Source organism: Pseudochaenichthys georgianus, chromosome 17, assembly GCF_902827115.2.
Source record: "Pseudochaenichthys georgianus chromosome 17, fPseGeo1.2, whole genome shotgun sequence".
NCBI classification, from domain to species: Eukaryota; Metazoa; Chordata; class Actinopteri; order Perciformes; family Channichthyidae; genus Pseudochaenichthys; species Pseudochaenichthys georgianus.
Window position 1 is genome coordinate 30,798,683 of NC_047519.1, and position 13,364 is coordinate 30,812,046.

The following is a 13,364-nucleotide window of genomic DNA, read 5'->3' on the forward strand; positions in this document are numbered from 1 at the left end:
AAATCACTTTGCAATTTTGCACCTTTTTATACAGACAAGGCACTCTCAACCCTCCTGTTGTCTTCGGGTCAAATCTGACCAATTTACTACTTTCATCAATCATAACTTTTTTGTTTTAGACTTTTTTGATTGCTTTAAGGCTTTATGATATCCTTCACAGTAGACATTTGAACATATACAATTGTTGATCACCACTTTCATTGAATTTTGGATGATTTAGTCAACTTTGCAACACCAATGGTGTTCCCGGTCAAATATTACCGCCATGAAGAAAAGGAATTAGTAAACATCCGGATCAGACAAAACACACACACACACACACACACACACACACACACACACACACACACACACACACACACACACACACACACACACACACACACACACACACACACACACACACACACACACACACACACACACACACACACACACACACACACACACACACACACACACACACACACACACACACATACTCTAGATGTGTGTCCCCCGTATGTGCCCATCCCCCCACATGGATCACACCTGGCACACGCAATACATGTTCAGTGTCTATTCTTTGTATATGTACTGCAGTTGTTCATGTATACCAGCAGTCTGATACAATATGTACAGTTTGAAAGGGTGTTAAATGACATTTGGTGATGATTAATGGTTTTTGTGTTAATGTAATAGCAGTTACAACAGGACCGGTCAAATTTGAGTTAGAGTACATAAAACATAGTGACTTTTTACATTTTTAAAAACATTTATTTTTTAATATATGTGATTTAGACAAGATATATTAACATATTTATTCATAACATCTGTGCTTTTGCTCTTGCTCTTGAACTCTGGCTACTTAGCATCTGCAGAGGGTCAAGGGTTAAAGAAACACTCCAACAAAAATGTGTCTGTCGAGTATCAAATACTCACTGCCTGTAGGCTTAAAACATGTCAAACATTTATTAAAAATCAAAGTACAATGGCATTTGAAGAGCGCAGGAACCACCTTAACCAATGATGAGTTGATATGCTCCTCAGATAGTCCCATGTGACAAGTTGTCCACCTCTATCCAACATACCCAACAAGACTCTAGATACAGGCAACAGTCAAAAGTCAATACACCTGGTTGTTGTTTGCCCCTAACACTCCAAATTCTCACAGAGACATGAAAGTGGTATCAATCTTCTCATGTCACTCGCAGCAGGAAATAGAGCAAAAATATTTTCCAAAATGTTGAAGTCTTCATTTTGACATGTCATCAGTGGCTTCCACACATTCTTGTGTTCTGGCAGAGAAATGTATTTAGTGCTTCTCGTGTGTCCTCAAGGCGGAGAGGAATGAGGTCCTTAACTCATTTTGAGGTCTGCTATATACCACGAGAGTATGTCAACACCTGAGAAGTTGCTGAACCACTTCCTGTATCCATAGTGGAAGTTTATTTAGACCTATATACTCGGAGAGAGAGGTGGAGAGGGCCTTCAGGGTCTATGCTGTGTCAGCACTGGAGGAAAGAGAGGGAAGAGGGTGGATGGAAAAAGAGAAAAAATGACTACCTCATGTGGAGATCATTTCACAAAAATGTATTTCTTTCTGTATTTTACAACTGCTTTCTCATTAACATGCTTTAAGCTTCTGTGATTCAAAGGAGACACATTTGTCATTTATTTGTTGCTTTATTTTTCGACTGAGGCTTTGCATTCCTTGCTCGATTTATTTTTGGGAGCACAACAACAAATGTTTTTAATTTACGGGGACTTTATTACTGGGGAAGAATGTTTGGGAATGCCTGCCTGTTACTTACAACCCCCCCCCAGGCCATGCATGCAGTTTGTGTTCTGCCGTCCTAATGAAAGATTACTTGCTAGTGTTTTCAATAAGAAGTGGAGTAAGATGGAGGAGGAGGACAGAGGGAGAAAAAGATTAAAGGATTACAAAGAAGTGGACCTTATCAACAGTGTAGGACAAAGAAAGACAGACAAAGCAGCGCAGAGCAGTGCTGACTTGTCTTGTTGTTGATCTTATCCCAGACCTCTAGATCAGCGAGAGCGGTCTGCGGCTGGTCAAAGGGATGGTGGGTCCTGGATTGACCAATGACTGGCTGGCGAGAATGCATCCCATACACAGCACAAATCACTGCGTCCCAGCAGGGGCCGGCCTGAAGCATGCCATGAGGGTTTCTGCTGAGAGTGTTAGCGGGGGCGGGGGGGGCAGGCGGAGGTCAGCTGCAGGTCAGCCGAACAAATCCCTGCACTGAAGAGCAGCCCTTTGTCTAGCTTGATAAAGACTCAAAGGCAGATGGAGAGGAACACGTCTGTTGCACATCTTACCAGTCAGTAAAAGAATGTGTCTCACAGTGGGCTTAATGCAGGGCAGCATGTCCTCAGCTGGCGAGTACATGCATCAGAAGACGAGACAGACTGATCATATCTCAGAGGAAATGTTTGTTTTTTTCATCTCAGTAATGCTTTCATTTACACACATCCTGGAAACTTGATAGTTTATGTCTCCTGTCAAAGTGGGGTACGAGTTACGGTACGTCCACACAGCAACTTCAGAAGATACTTCCACCGCTTCCAGCGCTTCTCTGCCCATTGACTTTGAATGGGGATGACGTCACTTTGCCTCGCTTTTCGCCGAACTGCATTGTAGAGGAGCGAAGCGAAGATTTCCAGGATGTCCAGGATTTCTAGGATTCCAAAGTTGAGCAATGTTCAACTTTTGAAGCTGAGCTGAAAGCGCCAGCCAATCAAACACGTTTATGCAAATCTGACAGTAGAAGCGCTAGCCAATCAAACCGCGTGTAAGCAGGGAGAACCAGACCGCAGTTCATTTCCTCATATTTCATAATTTCGTCATGTCAGTACATAATGTTCCTTTAGGAACTGAGACATGAACACAAACTCATGGGCATGTACATTATTCACTTTCACTGATGGGCTGTTAGTTGCTCACATTCCTGTTGAACTGGCACACATAATGTGCCTCGTTTCAGATGTTTTTATGTAGTTGAGGGTTGTCGAGTCCCATTGGTCAGAGGACTTAAAGGTGAATCTTTCTTGACTCATGTCTAAGTGCCTTTTGAGTCTTTGAGTAGTCATATACATTTCTTAAATTGACAATAGTTTGCATCCTGTTGGTTCCCAAGTGTTTGACGTCTGTATGTGTGAGCCGGATTAAAACATGCTATATCAAGGTGGTGGAATGGCCTCTAACCATACTTTTAGTAGCCTAACGTCAACCACACCAACTCTACCGTAACGACATCCTATCCATAGTGTAGATTCTGTCCCTGAGTGAACCCCCCAGCAACAGTTGAATTAGCATACACACATATTTAGAAAAACATTAAGTGACATAAATCCCAAAACAAGAGGATGCTGAAAGGTATAGGGAGTTAGGTTTGCAAAAGGCACCATGGATGCAAAGCTCATCGTTAGTGTATGGACATGATAAAAGCTTTTTCACGCTGCTTGACGTTATTGTGATGTGGACGATGATTTGCTCGGGGTCTCTGGAACTGACATTTCATAATAAGTGCTTCACTGTTATCCTTTTGTAACATGCTGTCTTTTTGGTTAAGTGTTTGTTCAGCGTTTATATACTAAGTGTTTGAAATGCTCCTTATTTTTATAATAAAAATACTTTACACAAGTTGCCAGTGGGCAAAATGCTTCCCAATTAGGATGATTGTGTCTGTCTTTGACACATGCGCTACTGTCTGTTCAAAATAAATGAACCAAACCGTGACTACCATGGGCCGTTACACCCTTTACTTTGTATTTATGGACGCTATAGGAAAGAGCCTGAACTTCTGCATGGCTCCTTTTGTTATCAAGCCTGGAGATCAGAATGAGCTCCAGCTGCCTTGACTTCCATCTTATCTTCATGGCTTACAGTTTCAGAATCATACAGTGCAGACATTGCTTTGCAGACATTAGATCAGGCGCTCCTATTAATTAAAAATGTCAGTTAAAAAGGATTTAAAAAATAAAACATGACATTTCTGGAGTTGCCGTGGAGCTTCTGTCAGTGTGGTTTTATATAAAGCCGTAGTTTCTTTTAACAGCTCGGCCTAACCACCTCATCAAACATCTTCGCACCACTCAGTGCTACGTGTCTCTGAGGGATACTTTGACCAGTTGTAATGACACGCCTGCAACCAACTGTCATCTGATTGGGTGTCTTTGTTCACATAATGGATGTTTGCTAAGCTCTCCTTTCCCAGAAGGTTGTTGTCTCGATCACAAGAATAACACACGACACGAGTGTTGGAAGTGTCTGACTCCATTTTCTGTCAGCAAGTCTTAGATATGCTCAACAAGTTTTGCCTATGCCTCAGCTTCAGTGTTGCACTTAATGGAGGACTTTTGGCTCCAGAGAGGGCCAACATCAACTTTGCTGTTTCCTCTCTTTTGAAAAACAGCAGAAAGCTAGAATGAAAAATGTGTATTTTCCTTTGTGCTGCTGTGAGTCACAGAGCGACTCTCGGACCTGCCTGCGTTTTCTGTTCTGGCTTTGATTACGTTGGCCTCGCAACAACACACCACTCACTGTTGTTCTTGTTTATGCTTTTATATTTTAGGAGATACTAAAAAATGTCTGTGTTGTGCAAAGAAGCCAGCCATGTGGAGCCTTTCCATCGACTTGGCTCCCGAGTGTTTTGGATGACGGTGTCAAGTCAGGCATGTGTTTGTGTCTTCACATCTGTACATCTGCTGCAAAGGAAAATATCAGAGTCACTCAGTCTGCATGGATATAGTACAGCAGCTCTTATGTTGTGTGAAGTTCAAATTGTTATGTACTTCAGTACAATAGTTCACCCACAATATACAACAACTGATTTTACACTTTAGTAAGGTCTTGTGTGTGCATGTGGTGCCAATTGGCTGGATTTAGAGACAGTGCTCCAATCCCATGGAGGAATATGAGATTGTGTTTGTTCTTATAAAAAACAAAACGGCATGATTCATTTCTTAAAACAATGTGAGAGAAAAACCAATGCCTCTCGGTCACCTAAATTCAACATGTGGGGTTATTTTCAAAATCTCAGCCAATACAATTTTTAAATAATTCTCACTGGACAGCTTCTGCAGTAAGTGAGGAAATGTGTATTTTGTGCCGTGGACAATTGAAATGTGGCATCTTTTGATAAAATGTTAATTTAATAAGACATTACACAACTGTTGACATGGACCACAGTGGAGCTACACTAGCCTGAGCTGGAAGTCAGACCACCCTCTCTGTGGTCAGCGTCCCAAAAGAAAATCCAGACTTGGACTCCACAGTGTTTGGTTTTATTGGCACTGCTGGGCGATGAAGCTTGAAAGTGGTGTGCTGTGATTGTATTGAGTGAAGCACAGACTCGGGCTGATGATCATCAGGCTGGCTGATGATTGTTGCTGATTCAGTATCTTAAGTACTTCCATGGTGGGCCACCCGGCAGGCGTGACCACGGAAAACCCAACTGCACAGATGGTCTGGGAGTTAACTCCAGTGTTCAACTTGGCACCAAAGTGGTTTTGGGTTCAAATTAATTGCGTAATGATTGATATATTCTAAACCCGCATGACAAAACATGTCTTATTTATTTGTGTTCACGTTGTTGTGGTGCAGTAGAGATTAGGAGAAGTCACGATGTCTGATTGATCTCACTGCGTCTGATTTGTCAACGTCTTCCAAGGCACAGACAGTTCTCTGAGAGGCTCCAGCGTGGTAGCCAAAATGAATACAAATCTTTCTCAAGACTAATATGGTTACAATTATAGTTGTGTTTGCCACACTTAACAGAGTGCCGAAAGTTCTCCTAGTAAAAGGAAAATGAGTCTGACTAAAGTGGTTTCGAGAGAATAATGACATCAGGGGCACATTGCTGCATGCATGGTTCTCGGCCAAAAATACAACATCCCGTAAATTCTTGCTTTATTAGACCCTCTTGTGCACTTTGCCTAACCCTGTGGATGACGGACATTTTTTTGTATCAAGTGTTGGTTTTGTGAAGAGGCCAGAGCAAGTGTTTTCCTTTATAATAACCATGTTTCATGTTATGGCTGGCTGCGTCACTCACTGCGTCTTTGGAACCAAATAGTTGGTGCGTTTAAGGACTGAGATTGGGATCCAAAGCCAAACCTGATTATCCATCGATTGACATGCCAGGCTGGATCCAAGATATTTTTGTAATTTGGGAACATTGTTATAGCAACTCTAACCGGCACAGTTAACTTGTAAGCTAACTGACATTTTAAGAAAAGCTAATCTTTTGGGAAATCTGTGTCCAAGGAGATATGGACACACTTATCTGTATGTGTACTCTGTAGAGCCTTGTGACTGTCCGAGTTGTAGATTTAGTTTTTCTGTGATGAGTTCAAACTAACTATCCATATATAACGTGATGCTAATACAGAATGCAAAGTTGCTGTAGTTTACTGGGCTATCTGTTGAAGTTATGTTTCTTTTTCATTGTACTTAAAGGTGGGGTAGGTAAGTTTGAGAAACCGGCTCGAGATACACTTTTTGTTATATTCCATGGAATGCTCTTAACATCCCGATAGCAATGAATATCTGAAGTGCTTTGACAAAAAATCCATAAAAAAATGTCATCTGTAGAAGCCGTAATACTGTAAAAAGTACAACCAATCCGTTTAGCCTAAACGGATTGGATGGCCTACCTGCCTGTCAGCCCGCCATCGGGCACACATTTATCTCGTACCCTCATTGGTCATGTGCGCGTTCGTGTGTGTTGGAGGAGGGGCTCTATAAGGAAGTGGCAGATTTTCTCCGGTTGTGTATTTTCAAATTCTAGCGATCTCGAGCCGGTTTCTCAAACTTACCTACCCCACCTTTAAGTCTCTATGTTTATGTTGTGCTTTTTTATAGGGATTGAATGGTAATATTTCCCTTGTCATACTGTTGTCATACGTTTTTCATTTCTCCCATGAGGGGCAACACACATCATGCAACATGCTGAATAAACAGTTGGATTGAAGGCTGCCTGTGGGTTTGCTTGTTGCTGTACTTGGTTAGTAGTACAGTTAGTCTAACTCCTCATGTTCTCTGTGCTTTTTCCAAATGTTTTTTTAACAGATTTAGCTTTGTAACCACTATAACTCGTGTCTGCTTTCACACGATTACTCTTCGAAACACATACATTTGCTGTCTTCCACCTTTATTAAAAGCAATTTGACCCTGTGGCATGAATGCCCCTCCAGGCATATTGAGGGCAGAGACACATCATAAGTCAAAGTCAAGAGAATAGTTGCTCATGTGGTATGACTGACTTGGTGAAAGTGAGGATCAACCTCTCTATTTTACCGCTCTATGAGGTTCACATGGTCCTGTTTTACTTGGCATTACCTCATTCTGACATGCCAACACTGGAACACGAGCAGGAGGAGTCTGGGGGTCTCTATTTCTCCTCTCAGGCCAATAAAGTAAGTTTATGGCTTCCAGGTTTTTCTAAATTCATGAATGTGAATGATGGTTATTGAAACGTCTGTTTTAAGGGAGTATATATCTTACTGTAAATTCCCTGTATTTCAGTAAGAAATGTTAAAGGTCTCAGACAGGGAGGGCTAACTTTGCTGCACATACTATACAATAGCATATAGTGCATATAGTGTAAGAATTGTTTGGAATTTAATGTCTACTTGTTTTTTAACTATCACTATTCGCAATCATGAAGCGACGTAAAGCCGGTCATTGTTAGACCTTGGCTTGTATTCGCGTGTGTAATAATGCATAATAATGCCGGGTTAAGTGCCGACCTCGTTTGACTAAATGTTAATAAATATCATTAGATAGTTTTCAAGTGTATGTTGGTCCAGTTACAGCACAAGCAAATACAATAAAAGGTAATCAGTCCTTGAGATGCATAATCATTATTTAAAATGACAAGTGATGAAAGAAGTGTAACTTTGGAGTTAAAATATAGCTTCCCAGAACTTAATAAGTCCTTTGTGTGTTTGCATTAGTGTACATACTTGCATGTGCCTGCTTTAAAAACATTCCTTTTTAATAGTGCAGGTGCTATTTGAGTTGTATTTTACAGCTTACCTTGGGAATATGAATTCTCAATTACATTAAACAAAAAAACGAATCCTGCCTGCCAACATATTCAGCTTGCCAGCTCACGAAGGACCTCCATCACATCGCTGAAACTGGTGGTAGCAGATGTGACTCAAACTATTTATCTCCTCATCTCATTATCCACAGTGAGATCAGAACCTGCATTTTATTCTTCAATGGAAACTGCTGACTGGACCACAAATGCTTAATACATACCCAATCAACCAAGGCAAAGGCCCCTCGAAGTTTCCCCTGTATAGAGGCCCGGCTTTGTTTATGAGGCACACTCGCGTGCTTATGAGTTGGTCTATGGGGATGTCGATGTCGGACCCATTTGTCAAAGTCTGTCTTCTTCTAACCAGGCACAGATGGGATGACAAAACCTCATCTAATCAACTCCGTGTTCACTGCTTCATTGGATCTGAATCCCTGTTTTAATAGGCCATCTAACTGTTTTCCTTACCAATTAGACTCTGTTTGTGCTTGCTCAGCTAACAAGAAATGCACCATAAAGTTTCCCTCAACATTGAGGTCTGTTCCACTGAAGGGTTCCAAATGTTTCTCACTTGTTATTGCTCGACTTCTGTGAAACTGGAATGTGTCCATAAGCCTGCGATTGTACTTGAGGGGCTTGCAATTATATAAACGTTGCATTGTTGCATGTTTATAGACGAGCAGGTGATAGGCAAGAGTGCCTTGTGAGGGGGATATAAACAATTATATTTAAAAAAAATGATATATAAACTTATCAAATGTGTTCAGTTCCTCTAGAAAACTACATTTTCAGCAATATAAAAACACATATTACGGTATTCAAAGGTTATTGGGGTTGGAAGGGGTAAAATTGTATACATCATTTTGTAAAAAGTCCCTTCCCACCTTTTTTTGACACTCAATTCAAGACACCATTTTTGAGTGAAGGGCTGCTCAGTAAATGGTTATAACTCTTGCAGAATGAACAAGGGATTCCACTTCCAAGCGGGCCGTGTTGGGAGACATTTCTTCCAGACAGCTCTTTAAAAAAGCACAGCATTACATATCAAAATGAAAGCCAATGTGGTGTAACTATTTGACGTTTCTCAATAAATCTCAGTAGTTACGAATGAATTTTGGATAAGAAAAAGTTCAAAGAGAAAAGTGACCTTTCCTTCAGTTTAGGACCCACTCTTCCTCCTTAATCTTTGTTGTACATTCCCTAAGTATTTTCTTCTGCAAGCCTAGCATAAAACTTAATGGATGATACTAAAGAGGATATTTGCCAGAGACCCTAGTCCATATTGTACTGTATGTCCCCGTTTGGTGTTTGCGAGCACCCTGTTCAGCGTGGTCAGCTTTAGGCAATGGGTGTTTTGTGTGCATGTGTAATGAAAGCTTGCCATCCTGTTCAGACATGCAGCCACCCATATGTTATGTTTCTTCAAACAACCCAACATACAGATCTCCTTACTCATCATGAGCACCACAGAGAAGGTTTCTTATAATAACACTCAAAGAAGCCCACAGAAGGCAAAGTTAAAGAGCCCAGCACGTTATCCGTATGATGCTTGGCATGAAGGGATTATGTATCAAGTGTTTGCATGCGTCCTTTGATTTGGCTTCATTGTAACAAGGTCCAGATGTTTTAGAGGAACGGGGCTCAATTTAAAGTGTCATAAACCTGTTGGTCGGAAAATAAATCATAGCCGAGGCTTGCTCAGCAATTCAAGGACCTTAATGCCTTAGTAATTTGTCTCAGTGGTGACTTCCTCTGTTGGAGAGTGTTTACTTGTTAACATTCCTGTTGGCGACTGTAAATACTGCTAAAAGGGCCAGAGGCGGACAGCACGACCCCAGCGCACCATGTTAGTTCAGTTTAAGTTTCAACATTGTTTGAATGAAAAGATCAGAAGTAGCACACTCAGTTCTTCAACGCCAAGCTGCACTAGATAAATAAGAACAATACCATTTGTCTTATCTGTTTGAATTGTTGTGCATTGCAAAAGAGAAGGCCACTTCATTTACTTATATTCAAGTGTAGAAAATGAACACATCTTCTGGAAGAGTTAATGAAATACAAATCAAAAGCTAAAGAACGCTCCATCACTTTGAAGCAAACTGAAGTATCTTCACAACTGAGAATTGATTTGTTATTAAAATTAATCTGCAGCGAAAAATGATTTTTAATGACTTTTGTAACTTCTTTCTTTTTATAGGGTTATCTAAAGTCAGTTTGTCGGACGATGTCAGCATGCCGGTGTTGATATATAGATCGAGGCACTGCTAAGTACATTTGGACTGAGTCGCCAAGGAGTAAATGTATAAGAAGGACAAATCTCTCTTTGGTTGAACTGCTTCAAGCTTTAAACTGATCAGGAGTTACATGGAGATATGTTGTTGTTTTTAAGGGGTCTCAAGCTAAAAAGATTGTCACTCGGCGGTTTGGGGGTTGTTGTTTGAACCATCATAAATAACGTGCCCGCTGTGATATTTTTTAATGGGTGCCTCCATGGGAAGTCTAGGCTGACAGCAGCTTTATGTCTTACCCACTGTCTTCATTCAAGTTGGTTTGAGTAATGTTTTATTTCGGTGTCGACTACTCAAGGGTGTTTTGTTTTGATTAAGCAATTTTTAAACTAGTTCAAGGGAGAATATGGAAATTACAATAAGCCAAAATGAGATGTAATTGTAGTTTTGACAGTTTGTACATTTGTGGAGAGACAGCACATAGTAGCGTATCCACTCTGAATAAGAAATATGTGTGTTCCCTCTGAAAATGCAGAATTTGGCAGCATTGTAATGTGCCAGGGTCCATTAAGGTAGAGTATGGCCTGTCTGGGCGACTCCTGGGTTTTGGCCTGTGACCAGATTTAGCTGTGGTAGCCTCCCTGCCTGTACTGTATAACATAGTATTAACACTCTGCACAAAGGGTCTTCACACAAAAAGGCTTGAGTCTGTACAGGCTTTCTTTGTGTTGCCGTGGAAGTTTCCACTGCCAGCCAGGAGTGAGACAGGACATGCAGGCCAGTCTAAAGGCAGGTACATGGAACAAGAGAATAAGTGTTTTTTCACTGACTCAGTCCAAAGGAAATACAGCTGTTTTACAGACACCACACTGGGCTACCTACATCTTTCTCTCTGTCTCTTGTTCACATAATTTCATTTTAGAAGTAGAACAAACAAATGTTTCTTCAAATTCTTTCTTTTTCTGAGTTTTTTTTTACCTAAGAGTCTCTGTGTGTGACGCTGTCATTTAGCACAGGGGTGCTTTAAGCTAAATGCTAACGTCAACATGCTAACATGCTCACAATGACAATGCTAACTTTCTGATGTCATTGTAAGTTATTGGGTTTTCTGTGTTTACTTATAAGCTAGTTTAAATGTAATGGCACTAAATATAAAGTAATGCTGATGGAAATTAGTAGCTTTGCAGGTGTTTGGTAATAAAACACAGAATTCGACAAATTAAAGTTGTTGACTTGATTATATTGCTTGTTTTATACCAAGGCTAGTATAATACACCCTTAGGCCTACAGGACCTACAGGGATTTATGTGCCATTCTTTGTCTTTACAATCCATCTAGCAGATTTAAAGATTGCTTTTAAAAGAACACAGTAAATATCTTTACCACATTTTATGGTTATTTAGCACTTCGGGATCCGAACTCAGATATGAAGTGCGTTATAAATTAAACCCATTATCTAAATTGATGATATGTTGATCTGTCCAAATTGTTGGATAGACTGACAGGCCAACAAAGTTAACAGCCATGTCACTAACATGGCTGTAATGTATGTTTTGAGATTAATGCTCATAGTTATAATTAGATGTGACCAACAGACGGTTGCTTCACAGTAATTTTCCCACCTTTTGGCAGCCCCAGTTCTAGTCCTAGGAGTCAGAACATAAAAAGTTTGTGAAGTTCGGTGTGTGTGAATGCATGAACGCATGTGTGTCGCAGCTTTTGCGAATTTGAGCTTGTTTTTGTCTTGGCTCATAAACTCAGCCCATAAATGATCGCGTAAAAACAAAAACAGGCCAATACTGGAGCTGCATGTTTCCCGCTTGACAGCCATAACATGTAAAATACAGTATGCTCCATGTTACCTCTGCTCTTTTGAGGCTTTTTCTGGCATCTATTTTCCTCTTGAGGGTAATCTGGCCGGATTCCATCTTGTTGATTGGGACGTCCTGGCTGCCGTCCAGCTTTCTAACTCTCAACAGTCCTACCGTGTTCTGCACCGGGCCGTTTAGTTCGGCAATGTGTTTTCATTCAGCTCATGACATGTATGTGTCAGCATTTTATATATCGTGGTAGTTAATGCGTGGACAGCAAAAAGTCTCAATGGCCCTGTGGGTATGAAACACGACACACTTACTGAATGAGGTACAACACGGGGGGTTGCAACACAAAATGTACTAAGCAGTACGCAAAGAAGAAATGATGGTGACACCTGAATTTTGAGTCTTAAGTTGATTTCTTTATCAACATTTGTGTGACCCTTGAAAAGATTGTACATGATCCTTTTGAATTTCAAAGGCTTTGCTGAAGCATGCTTGGTTTATCATCATCAGACGAATACACATTATCAGTTCATTTGATGTTTTATTACTTTACCATGATGACCGCAACATACCTTAATATCCTCTGTGGATGTAATTATGACAAAGCGTGCCATCAAGTAACTATTTGGACCGCATCTAGTGATACAGATGTAAATATACAGAAAACAGCACAAGTCAAAAAACAGAAGTGCCATCAAATGTGAATATCTCATTCAACTAATACTCATAAAAATACATTATTTCTGTATCTCAAGGAAAGTAGGAATCAAGAGCAGTTTGTTTGAAGATAAGTAAAACAAAAGTATGAGTAAAGAGTGTATAAAACCCCACTGGTTTGTATTGTAACACAAAACTGAAACTACCTTGGAAGCAATTTGACTTTCATTATTACTTTATGCCACATCTCTGTAAGATCTGTTGCTTTAGCAAAATTCCTTAGAGGGGAACGGAAAACACTCCTGTCACAAGCAGTGGGAAAATGTTGCGTCCCTGGAATGAGCTTCATGCTGTTCTGCCCAGAATTAGTTTCCATGTTACTTCTGTGGAAGCATCGTTGCTGTGAGAACATGACAGTCTGGGTTTGTAACCTGCCAGGTTCTGCAGCGCAGCATGTGGAATGTTAACGTCAAAGTCCTGACAGTTTAATCATTTTCATTTTAGGTTATGTTTTTACCATCTTAGAAAAATGTTTCTTGGATGTGCAAATGGTCTGAACATCCATGTGCCAAGTCAAATCCCAAAACATTTTCCATTTCTGCCCCCTCACT

General features: G+C 40.5%; 1 protein-coding gene across 1 annotated transcript in view; it reads left to right on the top strand.

Annotated features, from left to right (window-relative positions):
• LOC117462598 (collectin-12-like) overlaps nucleotides 1–13,364 on the top strand; it is a 54,899-nt gene that overhangs the window by 4,933 nt on the left and 36,602 nt on the right. The gene's annotated exons all lie outside the window — the stretch shown is intronic.